The following is a 13,601-nucleotide window of genomic DNA, read 5'->3' on the forward strand; positions in this document are numbered from 1 at the left end:
AGACAAGGAAAAAAAATACTCAGTTGTCAAAATTTCATGGCCTGAGTAGCTGCCAATCCAAAGGAATGAAAGTAAAGATTCAAAATGAGCAGACATTTAGTTTTCCTGCTGTGAAGCTACAAACCACTCACTTTTCTTTGCCTCTAGACCTGACATTCATGATCTTTTTTTCTTCCTTAAAGTAACAGAATTGATTGAAGAACAAAATAACTTAATTAGAAATGTGGATAAAGCTTACTCAAGATAAAGGTATTTTCAGCTTGGGCGTGAGTTAATTCCTTGTGAAATTTCTAGAAGTGAACTTCTCTGCCATGCTCTCCATGGAGCAATATTAGGAATCTAACATTCTAATAAATATTAGAATAATATTTAATATATAATATTATATATAATATATAAAATTATTTAATAATATAGTAAATAAATAATCTAATAAAATACTGCTAGAGAGGGGCATTGATGACAATCTAACCATAGAAGCAGCCATATTGGGAAAAAGATTGACTTTTGTATCCAAGACTTTGAACTTTTTGAGTACTGGAGAGAAAGGTGCCCCTGGGAAAGGGACTTCTATAGGATCATAGAACAAGAATTGAAAGAGACATCAGCAGAGACCTGGCCAAACAGTATCATTTTACATATGAGGAGACTGAGGCCAAGGAAGGTAAAGCAAATTGACCAAAGCTACAAGACAGTAAGCCTCAGATGCAAGATCTCAGTTCAGATCTCCTGACTTCAGACTGTCTCTTTCCACTGTACTATATCCAGAGGGTAATTTCAATAAAGGGACTGGGAAAAGAAGCATACCTTCCTCCAATTCCCATGTTAGTTTCCTGCTCCAAAGCCCTGTGTTTTCCATGCTACTTGCTACCATGTCCTTTGCCTTTAGAGACTGTTTTTAGTGAAATCATTATGATGGTTATTATGATTTTATTTTTATGCTATTATTATTAGGATTTTATTATCTTTATGCTATTATCTATATGCTTTAGAATGAGTGTACACTTCAGTCAATACGTTGAATCCTCCAGATCAACTTCTACTACCTTTTACCCTGATTCTACAATATATTACACTACTTCTTATGTCTGTTTCCTGTAGTAAAAGGTCAGTGAACTGAAGGGAAGTAGGGTAAGGGTAGGAAGGACTTATACTCAGTAATTTCCAAGACATCCTCAAAACATTAAGTACCATGAAAGGAGGTGAACAGTTTGCTCCAAAACATGCAAAATATTTTGAAATCTCACTTTTTAGGCTCCCTAAATTCTCTGTCCCCAGAAATCCTATTTCCCAGAAATGATGTGGTCTCACCAAAATTTTCCCAGACTCTACTTGGGAGCAATTAGAGCTGATGCAGCTTCTGGTAGAGTGTTAGTTTTTGAGAGAAGCTCACATCCTGAAAATTTTTGGCTCACATATTGATCAGTATACACAGGGCTGCTGGAGGATTCCCAGAGGGTCTCTTCTCCCTTCATTTCAGTGCCCAAGCAGCAAACATGGATTAGAATAATTTATTTCTAGTGTAGCAAGAGGTGTCCTTTGTGGCTCTCAGGGAAGCAAGAATATCTAGCATCTCTTCCTCCCATCTTTGTCCAAGAGACACTCAAATTCTTGCCAACAAGGGAAGTAGGTGGTTAGGAACAGACGTTAGCTACCATTCTGCTCTCCTCAGAGAGATGGGATAGCATACTAGAATTATGTCTTTTTTACTTAAATCTTATAAGTTTAGGGGTCACAATTTTTAGGCTTAAGCTAAATTACTAATCACTGTTCCATCATGGGGAAAGGAGGTTTCAATCTTTGTATCCAAGAAATGACTCCCTTCCCACCAAATAGCAGTTCTACAATGAAGACACACATAGCAATTAGCAAAGAAACACACTTATCTAATCCAATATCAAGACAGAAATCAGAGAATGTGTGTGTGTGTGTGTGTGTGTGTGTGTGTGTGTGTACTTGCACTTGGTTTTAGATAGGTACTACTTATCATTTTAAGAAAGGCACTATTTATTCCTATGCTTTCTAGTGTTTCTAATAGAAATGGGTATTGTATTTTGTCAAAGGCTTTTTCTGCAACTATTGATATAATCATATGATTTTTGTTGTTTTTGCTACCGATATGGTCAGTTATACTGATGGTTTTCCTAATGTTGAACCAGCCCTTAATTCCTGGTATACGTTTCACCTGCTCATAGTATTTGATATTTGTGATACACTGCTGCAATCTCCTTGCTAATATTTTATGTAAAATTTTTGTATCAATATTCATTAGAGAAATTGGTCTATAGTGTTCTCTATCTGTTTTTGCTATTTCTGGTTTGTGTGTCAAAATCATATTTGTCATAAAAGGAATTTAGTAGGATTGCTTTACCTGTTATTCAAATTGCTTATATAATATTGAGATCACTGTTCCTTCAATGTTTGGTAAAAATTGCTTATAAATCCATCTGGTGTTATGAATTTTTTGTCAGGGACTTAATTTATGGTTTGTTGAATTTCTTTTCCTAAGATAGAGTTATTTAAATATTCTTTTCCCTGTTCTGTTAATCTGGGTAATTTATATTTTTAAATATAAATTTATATTTAAATATTAAATATATATTTCTCTTATGTTCTCAGTTTTACTGGCATATAATTGGGCAAAATAGCTCCTAATAATTGCTTTCATTTCATCTTCATTGATGGCATATTCCCTCTTTCCATTTTAGATACTTGTCAAATGGTTTTCTTTTTTTAAAAAAACAAATGATTTATCTCTTTTATTTGTTTCCCCCCTATAAAACAAGCTTCTAGTTTTATTTATTCAATGTTTTTTACTTTCAATTTTTAAAATCTCTCCTTTGATCTTCAATGTTTCTATTTTGATGTTTAATTGGGGATTTTTAACTTGTTCTTTTTCTAGTTATTTTTTAATTGCCTTCCCAATTCATTGATCTGCTCTCTCTCTCTCTCTCTTATTAACATACACATTTAGAAATATAAATTCTCCCCTCAGTACTTCTTTGGTCAAATTCCACCAGTTTTAAAATGTTGTCTCAATTTTGTCATTTTCTTTAATGAAATTACTGATCTTTAAAAATCTGTTTTTTGACCCACTCATTCTTTAAAATTAGATCATTTAGTTTCCAATTAATTTTTAATCCATGTTTTCATGTCCTTTTATTAAATGTAATATTCATTGCATTATGGTCTGTAAAAATGCATTTAATATTTATGCTTTCCTGCATTTGGTTGTGAGGTTTTTATGCCCTAATATACACTCAATTTTTGTGAAGGTGCCAGGTACAGCTGAGATAAGGGTATTTGTTGTTTAGTCATTTGAGATATGTCTGACTCTGTGACCTCATTTGGAGTTTTCTTGTCAAGGACACTGGAGTGATTTGCCATTTCCTTCTCTAGCTCATTTTACAGATGAGGAAACTGAAGCAAAAGAGGGTTAAGTGATTTGCCATGGGTTACACAGCTAGTAAGTGTCTGAGGCCACATTTGAAATCAGGAAGTTAAGTCTTCCTGACTCCAGGCCTAGCCTCTATCCACTGTGCCACTTAGCTATCCAAGACAAAGGTATAGCCTTTTTTTTTCCTATTCAGTTTTCTCCAGAAGTTTGTTTTGTCATAACTAACTTTTCTGAGATTCTATTAATCCCTTTGACTTCTTCTTACTTATTTTATGGTTAAATTTATCTTGTAATGAGGGAGAAAAGTTGAGGTCCTCTGCTAATATAGTTTTACTATGTCCTCTTGGAACTTATTTAACTTTTTCTTAAAGAGTTTGGGTTCTATTACATTGGGGCATATATATTTAATATATGGTATTACTTCATTGTCTATGTTGCCTTTTAGCAAGACGTAATTTCCCTGTTTACCCCTTTTAATTAGGTCTGTTTTTGCTTTTGGTTTGTCTGAAATCATGATCTTTTATCACCCTCCCTCTTCTTTCTTGTTTCTCCTTCCCCTCCTATTTATATTTTCCCCTTGTCTTTAAAACAATTTAGATGTGAGATTCAAGTGTTGACTCCTGCCATGATTTTCCTCTCTATTGTAAAAGCTTTTTCTTGAATACCTCTTTCATGTGAGATAATTTTCCTTTTCTTCCTCTCCCTTCCCTTTTCTCCTACTGCATCCCACTTTTTCCCCTATCCATTAAAAAAATCATCTTAACATTGTTTCACTCCACATCCTTTTTCTATGTAGAATCCTTCTAACTTCCCTAATAATGACAAAGTTCTTAGAAGTTAAATGTATCATATTTTCATACAGATATTATTGAATCTCTTATGATTTCTATTCCATGTTTACCTTGTTATGCTTTTTTTGAGTCTTGCATTTGAAAGTCAAATTTTATTCACCTCTGGTCTTTTCACCAGAAAAGTTTGAAAGTTCTCTGTTTTATTAAATTTCATTATTTTCCCTTGAAGGATTATACTCAATTTTGTTGGGTAGGTTATTTTTAGTTGTAAGCCCTGATTTTTTACCTTCAAAAATATCATATTCTAAGCCCTATGCTTCTTTAACAGAACTGCTGAATATTGTTTAATCTTGACTGTGGTTCCTCAGGTTTTGAATGGTTTCTTTATGGCTGCTTGAAGTATTTTATCTTTGACCTGGAAGTTCTGAAATTTGGTTATAATATTCCTAGGAGTTTTCATTTTGCAATTTCTCTCAGGTGGTGATTTCCATTTTGGCCTCTTGTTCTTGGATACTGGGGCAGTTTTTCTTGATAATTTCTTGAAAAATGGTATCTGATAAATTTTTATCTCTCCTCAATTTATTTTCTAGGTCAGTTTCTTTCTGATGATATAGTTAACATTTTATCCTATCTTTTCATTCTTTTGACTTTATTTCTTGATGTCTCATGGAGTCATTAGCTTCCACTTGCTAATTCTAATTTTTAATGAATTATTTTCTTCAGTGAATTTTTGTACCTCTTTTTCCATTTGTCCAATTCTGTTTTTTAAAGATTTTTATTTTCCTTAGTATTTTTGTGTTTCATTTACAAAGCTCTTGACTGCCTTTTCATAATTTTATTCCTTTTCTTTTATTTCTTTACCTATTTTTCTCTACATCTCATTTAATTTTGAAAATCATTTTTTAAACTCTTCCAATAAGTCTCGCTAGGTTTATGTCCAATCAACAATTTTTCTTTGAGATTTTGCTTCTAGATGTTTTGACTTCATTGTTGTCTTCCGAGTTTGTGTCTTGATCTTCCCAGTCATCATTGTAGCTTTTTATAGCCAGGTTCATTTTTGTTGTTGTTTGTTAATTTACTCATCCTATTTCTTGATTTTGAACTTTATGTTAAAGTTGGTCTCTGTTCTTAGCATGGGGGCCAGGGGTACTGTCCCAGAAATGGGTACAGGCAATGGAGTTGCCCACCAGCATCTCATTCTGCATCCAATACTAGAACAGAAGACCCCTGTCATCTTTTTCTGACCAATTGAAGGTCTCCTTATTATTTCTGACTTGAGAGCTCTTGAAGCTATTCCTGATTCTGTCACCATCACTTGGTTTCATCACTGTTGTTTCATCCACATGGATTTGTATCTGCCTTAATCCCTGTGTTTGCCAGTCCAGAATTCAATTTGAAGTATTACTTGAAACTTATTTGGAGGGGAATGTTGGGAGCTGAATGCTTTCTCTACCCACCATCTTGGCTGTGCCCCCAGAAGTTGTCACCTACTGATTTTCCACATAAGTATGTATTCCTGTAGCCTCTGTCTCAGAATAATATAAAATGAGCACTGGATTCAGATTCAAAAGATTTGAGTTTGAATGCTAGTTCACTGGTAACTCCCTGTGTAACACTGAACAAATCAATTTACCTTTCTGGGCCCTAATTTCCTCATCCAAAAATTGAAATTATTGGCTTAAATTAGTGGTTCTCAGAGAATGTTCTGACACATGGATTTCAGTCAGTGGTATAGCAAATTCTATAGAACTTAGACCTGAAATCAAATGTGAATATGGAAGTCTCTCTATTTCCTTAGAGTGTTCTAGCAAGGAATAATACTGTGTTGTGTGTAAAATACATTTGAGAGACACTAGCTTAGATAGTTTCTAAAAACTTAAAATGAAAGTCCACAGACTTTCAAAATATAATGCCTTTCCTTGTAGCTACTAATTGGCATGTCAAAAAGTTAATTATTGGTGCAAATTTGGGGTATGCCTAAACTCTGAATCCCCCAAACCATATAATCTCCAAGTGGTTAAATGTTTTAATGTTCACTTTCAGATATATTTAGGTATCATCTTCTTGGGACTATGATTTTGTTTGAATATTAGATATTATTCTGCCATTTTGAATTTCAATTTTTAAATTCACATGATAATTACTGAATTTGTAAGACATATCACTACTCTTATTACCGCATAGTACAGATGGTCATTTTGGAGCTATTTTAGTAAATTTATTAACAAACTGTGTCTGGATTTAAAAAAAACATCTCTATTTATACCATTGTGTATTTATACAATGAATAATTATGAAGAATTAGAAATAACTTTAAGAAGTAAAAATAATTTGTGATTGCACCTTTAAAAATTAGTTCTTAAATAGTAGAAATGGGATAGATGGTTGTTGGGCTTTGGTTTCCCCCTCCTTTTTTCCTTTTATTTCATCTAGGATAGAAGATTTTTAATCCTAGATCCTGTTCTTCCTAAAAGAGACATAAATTGATATTGCCATTGAATCAGGTGGCATCCTTAGCTAAACAAAGCCACAAGGTCTCAGTTATTCCACTAACAGCTTTCTTTAGAAGGCAGATGAGAGAGTTATAATGTGTGCATTTTGGGGATAATTAATTAAAGGCATTTACATGTGAGTGTATTTTACTAAAACAAACTGCCTGATAAGACTATATCTTTGTAATAGATTTTATATGTCCTATTTTGTGACTGGTATATACAAATAGGACTCATACCTTTACAGATTTGTCAAATTAGTTAATCTAGCCAGACCTAAAGAGTGGGGTCATGTGGTGAGGTAGATATGAAATCCAGAGTAGGCAGAGGGAGGGTTACCTTTGAATTAGCTAGCTTTTGACTTGCTTCCAAAAAGTTGACTGAGATTCATAAGAAGATAGTTAATAGACAAGATGCTTTTTGTTAATCTGGGAGCTGAGGTGCAATGCAAGATTGGTTCGCTGGGCCATCAAGACAAGTCAACATTAACAAAAGGACAGAGAAAAAACAGGTTCATTATGGAATCATCAGAGGGAACAGGAAAATGGGAGCTGAGAGTGGCAAGGTGGTTTATGGGATCTTGTGTTGAGAGCAAAGCCCAGCTTCCTTAGTGACACTAGAAATACCTTCTTTTAATAATAATAGCTAAGATTTATATAGTGTTCTCTGTTCCAGGTACTGTACAGTTATTCTCATTTGATCCTTATAACAACCTTGGGAAGTAGATACTATTATTACCTCCATTTTACAGAGGAGGAAACTGAGGCAAACAAGAGATTAAATGACTTGCCCATGGTTAAGTGTCTGAGGCCAAATTTGAACTCAGGTCTTCCTGACTCCAGGCCTGACACTCAATTTACAGTGTCATGGTCAATGCTGAAGGGAGTGTATTAGTCTGCTTTTCTCTTTGTTATCCCTTTAAAAAGGACAGAAATGAGATTCTAATATTTGTAAGTTTGTTCTTAGCACTTGTTAGCACCCTTTACTTTTATCATCAATTTCCTTTGTATTTTTTAAAAAATCAATTGGGGTTAAGTAACTTGTTCAAGGTTACATGGCCAGGTGTTTCTGGGTGGGTGCTAAGTGTCTGAGCCCAGGATTTGATCCCAGGTCATCCTGACACTGGGGCCGGTGCTCTTACTCGCTGTGCTACTTTCCTTTGTATTTTTAAAATAATTGACATAGATAGTGCTTTAAAGTTTGTCAACCCCTACCCCAAGCCATAAACAAAACAAAACTATTTTTCATTTGACCCTTACATCATGATTGTGACAAGTACAGGTATTATTATTCCCATTTCACAAATGAGAAAACTGAGGTTAACAGAATTTAAGAGACCTATCCATGTCCATACAACTACTAGGTGCCAGGAAGAGAATTTGAGCTCAGGTCTTTAGCTAAAATGAGATCTTAGTGTTCTTTCTACTATGCTTTGTTGTCTCTCTTCTGGAGAATTATCCTCATTATTTTTACTTTTTCTTAATGAAGAAAATTTCCAATTAAAAGGAATTTAAATTAATATTTTATTGATTTACTATTACCCATTCCTGTGTATTTGCACTTAAAAAAGAACCAGGAAAAAAAGATAATACTTAACATAAAGAAATAAATAGCTTATGATATAATTACAGACATAACAATAAGCCATTAAGAGATTTTTGTGGGTAGGAAAACTTCCTGGTGCCTTTCAAATATGCTCAGGATAGGCCTAACGTGGAAGAATAGGGGTATTTCCATAGGTGACTGATTACAGTTCCTGTCCTTAGCCACAGGAAGATGGGGCAGCTAAGTACAATGTAGTTGAACCAACCAAATCTCTCTGATCCAATTAAGGTGGGAGGGAAACAATAACAACAGGAAGTACTTAAAAGCAAGTCCAAGGCTAGGAAGAGTTCAACATACCAGAGTCACGATGCAAATGTAAAATGTTATTGATATAATTGAATCCAATCCTTGTCAGAAAACCGAGGAAGTAACTATATAAGGAAGAAAGACACTCAGCACAGTAGGGATCTAGTATAATGGGTTACTTTGGGGGAAGGTTTTCACCAATTATGGACACATGAAAAAGTGGTTGTTCCTTAGGCAGAGACCTGTTGTAGTCCACCTATCACAGAGGCTGGGGGACAATTGAGGGATGTAAGTTAGAGTTTCTTTTAGCAGAAAGGAGATGGGTAAAAAAGAAACATAGGGTATTTTAGGGGTGTTGGTGAGGGCTATAGTTGGTCATCCTCTAGGATGATGAAATTGATAATCAGGAAGGAGGTCAAAAAGCAATTGTCTTCATGGTGGCTAGGTGGAATAGACCCACTAGACCAATAGCAGTGGTCTTAATAATCATATATCATGATAGATATGTCATATATCAGTCTTTAAAAAGTGATGCTTGCTGTCTTAGGTCTTTCAGGTCTCTGAAACCTGTATAAGGATGACTTGTAATTTGAGTAGAAGATTAAAATTAAAAATACATTATCTTATCAAATGCCAAAGAAAATGAGCATTTCCATGTACCCTGAAGAACAGAAAAATAAGACTGCACATAAAACATCAAATCTCCATTACACACAGCTTCCTTTTCCTTTTAGGCATAAAATTAACTTCTGTGACTTTCCAAGCTGTCCTGCTTGTCTGTTTCTCTCTTTTTTATTCTGTTCTCTACTATGCATTTGAAAATGCTTCAATTAGTACTCTTTCTTTTCTTTTTGCAACATTATTGATAATCTCTTACCCCTTAGTTCATCTGAGAAAGAGAACCCAACAAAACTTTTATAACAAATATGTATAGTGAAACAAGAAAAATTCCTTCATTCATCACCTCTGAAAATGTATATCTCATTTTATATGTCTGTCACCTGTATATTAAGAGTTGGGTAGCAAACTTCATCATAGGTACTTTGGAATCATGGATATTCACTGAGTTGATTATTAAGTCTTTCAAAGTTGTTTTACAATGTTGTTATTGTATTAATTATTCTCATTCTGCTCACTTTATATCACATAAATTTTCCAGGTTCTTCCCTATTGTCATTTCTTATAGTGTATAATATCCCATTACATTTATATATCATAATGAAATGGATCCAGATTTGCCAAGTTAATAGTTGCTAACTGCTGGGATAGCTGTGAACAGAGTGGATATCAGAATGTATAGTAAATAGGGAGTACCTTGCCAGAATGGTGGTTGAGTAGGGAATAGTGATAAGGGCTTGTGTTGAAACTCCCATGCATGAGTCACAATTGGGGTAGTATGATATTGGATATTTCAGGACATAGTACCTATTTTAGGTAAAGTCATACTCCCAGATTTTCTTGAGGGCAAATTAATCCACTAATTTCATGCAATAAAACTCAAATTATTTCAAAATTTAAAAAAGGAGAAGAAGAGTCATATTTAGTGATGACTCAAGTATTGAACAGACTTTTGGGAAGAGTCCCAGGGTGTAATGGTTTCTGGACACAGTAACAGCAGGAATTTAGATTTCTATAACACATTGATTGAACAGCTTTCACCTCTAATGTCTTTTTCTTATATTATTTTTTTCTACAGGGGTGATTTTGTGGGAGGATAGTAGTTGTATGAAATTGAGGCCAGAATGGGAGAGTATATCCTCTCTCATAGTATTGGGGTTTTCTTGGCAAAGATGCCAGAGTGGTTTGCCATTTCCTTCTCCAACTCATTTTACAGATGAGGAAATTGAAACAAACAGGGTTAAGTGACTTGTCTTGGGTCACATAGCTAGTAAGTGTCTGAGACTGCATTTGAACTCAGATCCTCTTGTCTCCAGGTCTTGTGCTCTAACCTCTGTGCCACCACACTTCCCTTCATCTGTAAAGTCTTTTTTTTATTGCATTATTATTATTTTTATTTTATCTGCATGAGTGATTCTGTGGGACAATAGTTGCATAAAATTAAGATCACAGTGGGAGAGTCTTTCTCCTCTCACTGTACTGGAGATATTACCATGTGAAGGGTTAGTGGGAGTCATGGGCATCAAGATGAATGCCAAGGAAATAAATTATTTGAAAGGTACAGAGACCTGATAAGACTGAGGAATACTGGTAGAATGTACTTTGTTCCTCTTTTTCCCCAAGAGTCTGGTAATATATTTTTTTCTGATTAAAATTTCTATTGTAAGGAATTTGGTGTATGTATCTAATGGATAAGGACAGTTCAAATTGTGTAAGCCTTTGTATGGCACTTAGCAGAGACAGAAAATGACTCAGTATAAACTTTTCCCTTCTCTTTTTTTTTTTTTTTTTTTTCCTTTTGGGGGGCAATTGGGGTTAGTTAAATTTCCCAAGTTTAATTTAGTTAATTTTTTTTTAGTCTAGGCAAGCACATTTGTTGTTGTTGTTGTTGTTGTTGTTGTGTGTGTGGGTGTTAAGTGTCTGAGGTCAGAACCAAACTCAGGTCCTCCTGACTCCGGGTCCAGCGCTTTACTCACTGCGCCACCTAGCTGCCCCCTCCCTTCCTCTCTTAACTTAGCACTATGAGCAATATTATGTCTCTGCTATGTGCCCATATATGTGCTTGCCTAGACTAAACTGTCCTTATCTATTAGATGCATACACAGTTCTTCATCCACTGTTAAGGACTGTACTATTTTCTAAGAAGGAGCTTAGTGTCCAGTTGGTCATGGGCTTCTGACTCTGACTGTGCTTAGATGAGGTCCTAGAATGAATCAATTTCTTTAACCTTGGGTAAAATCCCAGAACCTGGGGATAGACCCTAACTAAAGGGTGAACTATTGATGTGTCATAATCCTGTGAGAGTCAGAAGTAGCCAGCTGGAGGACTCACTTCTTATTATATTGAACCCTAGCTAGAAATTTTTCACTAATGGATTCATGGTGCTTTCTGAATTGGAATATTCCATAGAAGTTTGTTGAGTTGAAGTCACTAATTCCTTTTGACAGCATTGTCACACTGTTTACTTATAGGCACTAGACTGAGGAAGAGCAGATCAAATAAATGTATCAAGCTATACCCCAATTAGTTCAAAAATAAATCCATGAAGTGATCAAATCATTTGAATTTGCACTGCCTATTTCAATTGGGTTGGAACCAGTGAACATATTTTACATACTTATAGCTTAGAATAGTGCACATTTGAATGCACACAACTGCTTTACAGATTCACTATTTGTTCTAATCAGAACCTAGATTTACAGTTTGCTTTTCAATAAACCAGAGAGGAGTTTTCCTTCAATACAAAGCTAAAGATGTACCCTCTTCATGGAACCATTCCCATTTCCCCTAGTTGCTAGAATCCTCACCGCCAAAACTACTATGTATCTGCTTTTGAGAGTTTTTTGTATCGACATATGTGCATGCTGTTCCCCCCTTCCCACCCCTTTCTCTCTTCCCATCCCCCCTCCAAGTTAGGATGTCAGCTACTTGAAATACAGGACTTTGTGTCCCTAGCCTTTAACAGTGCATGGAATACGGTTATGTTGTAAATGATTAATACATTACCCTTGATTGACAGGATTCCTCCTCCCTATATAGAATCTAGCTCATAGTAATTGTCAGTAAAGGCTTGAATGTTTTCATGTTGGTGAGCAGAAGTGAGTTTATATTGTGGCAGATTAAGTTGCTGTGTTTCAGTTAGAAATGAGCCATTCTTTTAGAGCAAAAATTTACATGGTGCTTCTAGGTCAAAGGGGCAATGGTACAACAGTGTGCAGAATAGCCAAGCACCTAAGCTCCAATCCAAGTCTGAAGAAAGAGGCTGGAAACCTTCACAGTGCTATAGTTGTCTTTTTGAGCTCTCCTTCTTGGGAGGTTTTCAGGGCTGGGCATTTGCCCAAGGCTGGCTATTGGTACTCTAGTCACACAGTCTCATAAATACACAGGGCAAGCTGTCCCATATTTGCATAAAAATGGCTTGAAAGAATTGGAATATTTCATATTATGCAAGTCACCTATCAGACATGGTACATTAGTGGGATTTTTTTTCTACTTCTTTTTGTTACAACCCACTGCCTGCTGTTGCTACGCCTTTTTAATTCCAATGTGTACATGTGTGTATATTTGTTTTACTTATATTTGCTTCTATTTTAATATATCACCTAAAAGATATTGCTATTTACATATATATATATATATATATCTACATATCACCAGCCTCTTAGGGAAAATATATATTTCATATATATATATATACATAATATGTATATGTGTGTGTCTGTGTCTACACACACATATATATTATGGGGGGGTGGGGCGGACCTGTGAGTTCATCAGTATATAACTCATCTACAACTTCAAATCTTGGAGAAGTACTTGGATTGCTGAGAGGTTCATTAACTTGCCTATCATCCCAGTCATGGTTTCATATCTGATGTGAAGGGCCACTCAAAGCCTGAGGATTAGGATATGTAATTTCTTTAATTAAAATGTATTCAGCATCCCCTAGGTAGAAGTAGTCCACAATGTGTTAAAAAGAAGACAAAAGCAGTGTGCAAAGATATTCCCAGGACTCTCAGGAGCTCCATTACAGAGTCCTAAAGTTATCTTTATGTACTCCTTGCCAAAGGGCACACATCTGTATCCCAGATCAATTCATCTAGTGACAAAGTTAGTGCAAACTGGCCCAAATATGCTCCACAGTGTCTTGACTCACAATAGAGCTAATTGTTGTGGGGGTATTGGAGTTAACTCGAGTCACCGCAGTTCCACTGGCCCAGAACACCTATAAGCCAATTCAACAAAGATTTATTAAGTGCTTACTGTGTTCCAGGCAGTATGCTAAGCTTTGGAAATACAAACACAGACCAAAAGAATGACAGTCCTTGCTCTCAAGGAGCTTACATTCTTTTTTTTTTTTTTTTAAAGCAATCAGGGTTAAGTAACTTGCTCAAGGTTACAAGGCCAGTTATGTCTGGGTGTGGTGCTAAGTATCTGAGCCCCAATTTGATC

Source organism: Petaurus breviceps, unplaced genomic scaffold (assembly GCF_028583685.1).
Source record: "Petaurus breviceps papuanus isolate PSGF00001 unplaced genomic scaffold, PetGlider_PUasm1.0 76, whole genome shotgun sequence".
In the NCBI taxonomy this organism is placed as follows: domain Eukaryota; kingdom Metazoa; phylum Chordata; class Mammalia; order Diprotodontia; family Petauridae; genus Petaurus; species Petaurus breviceps.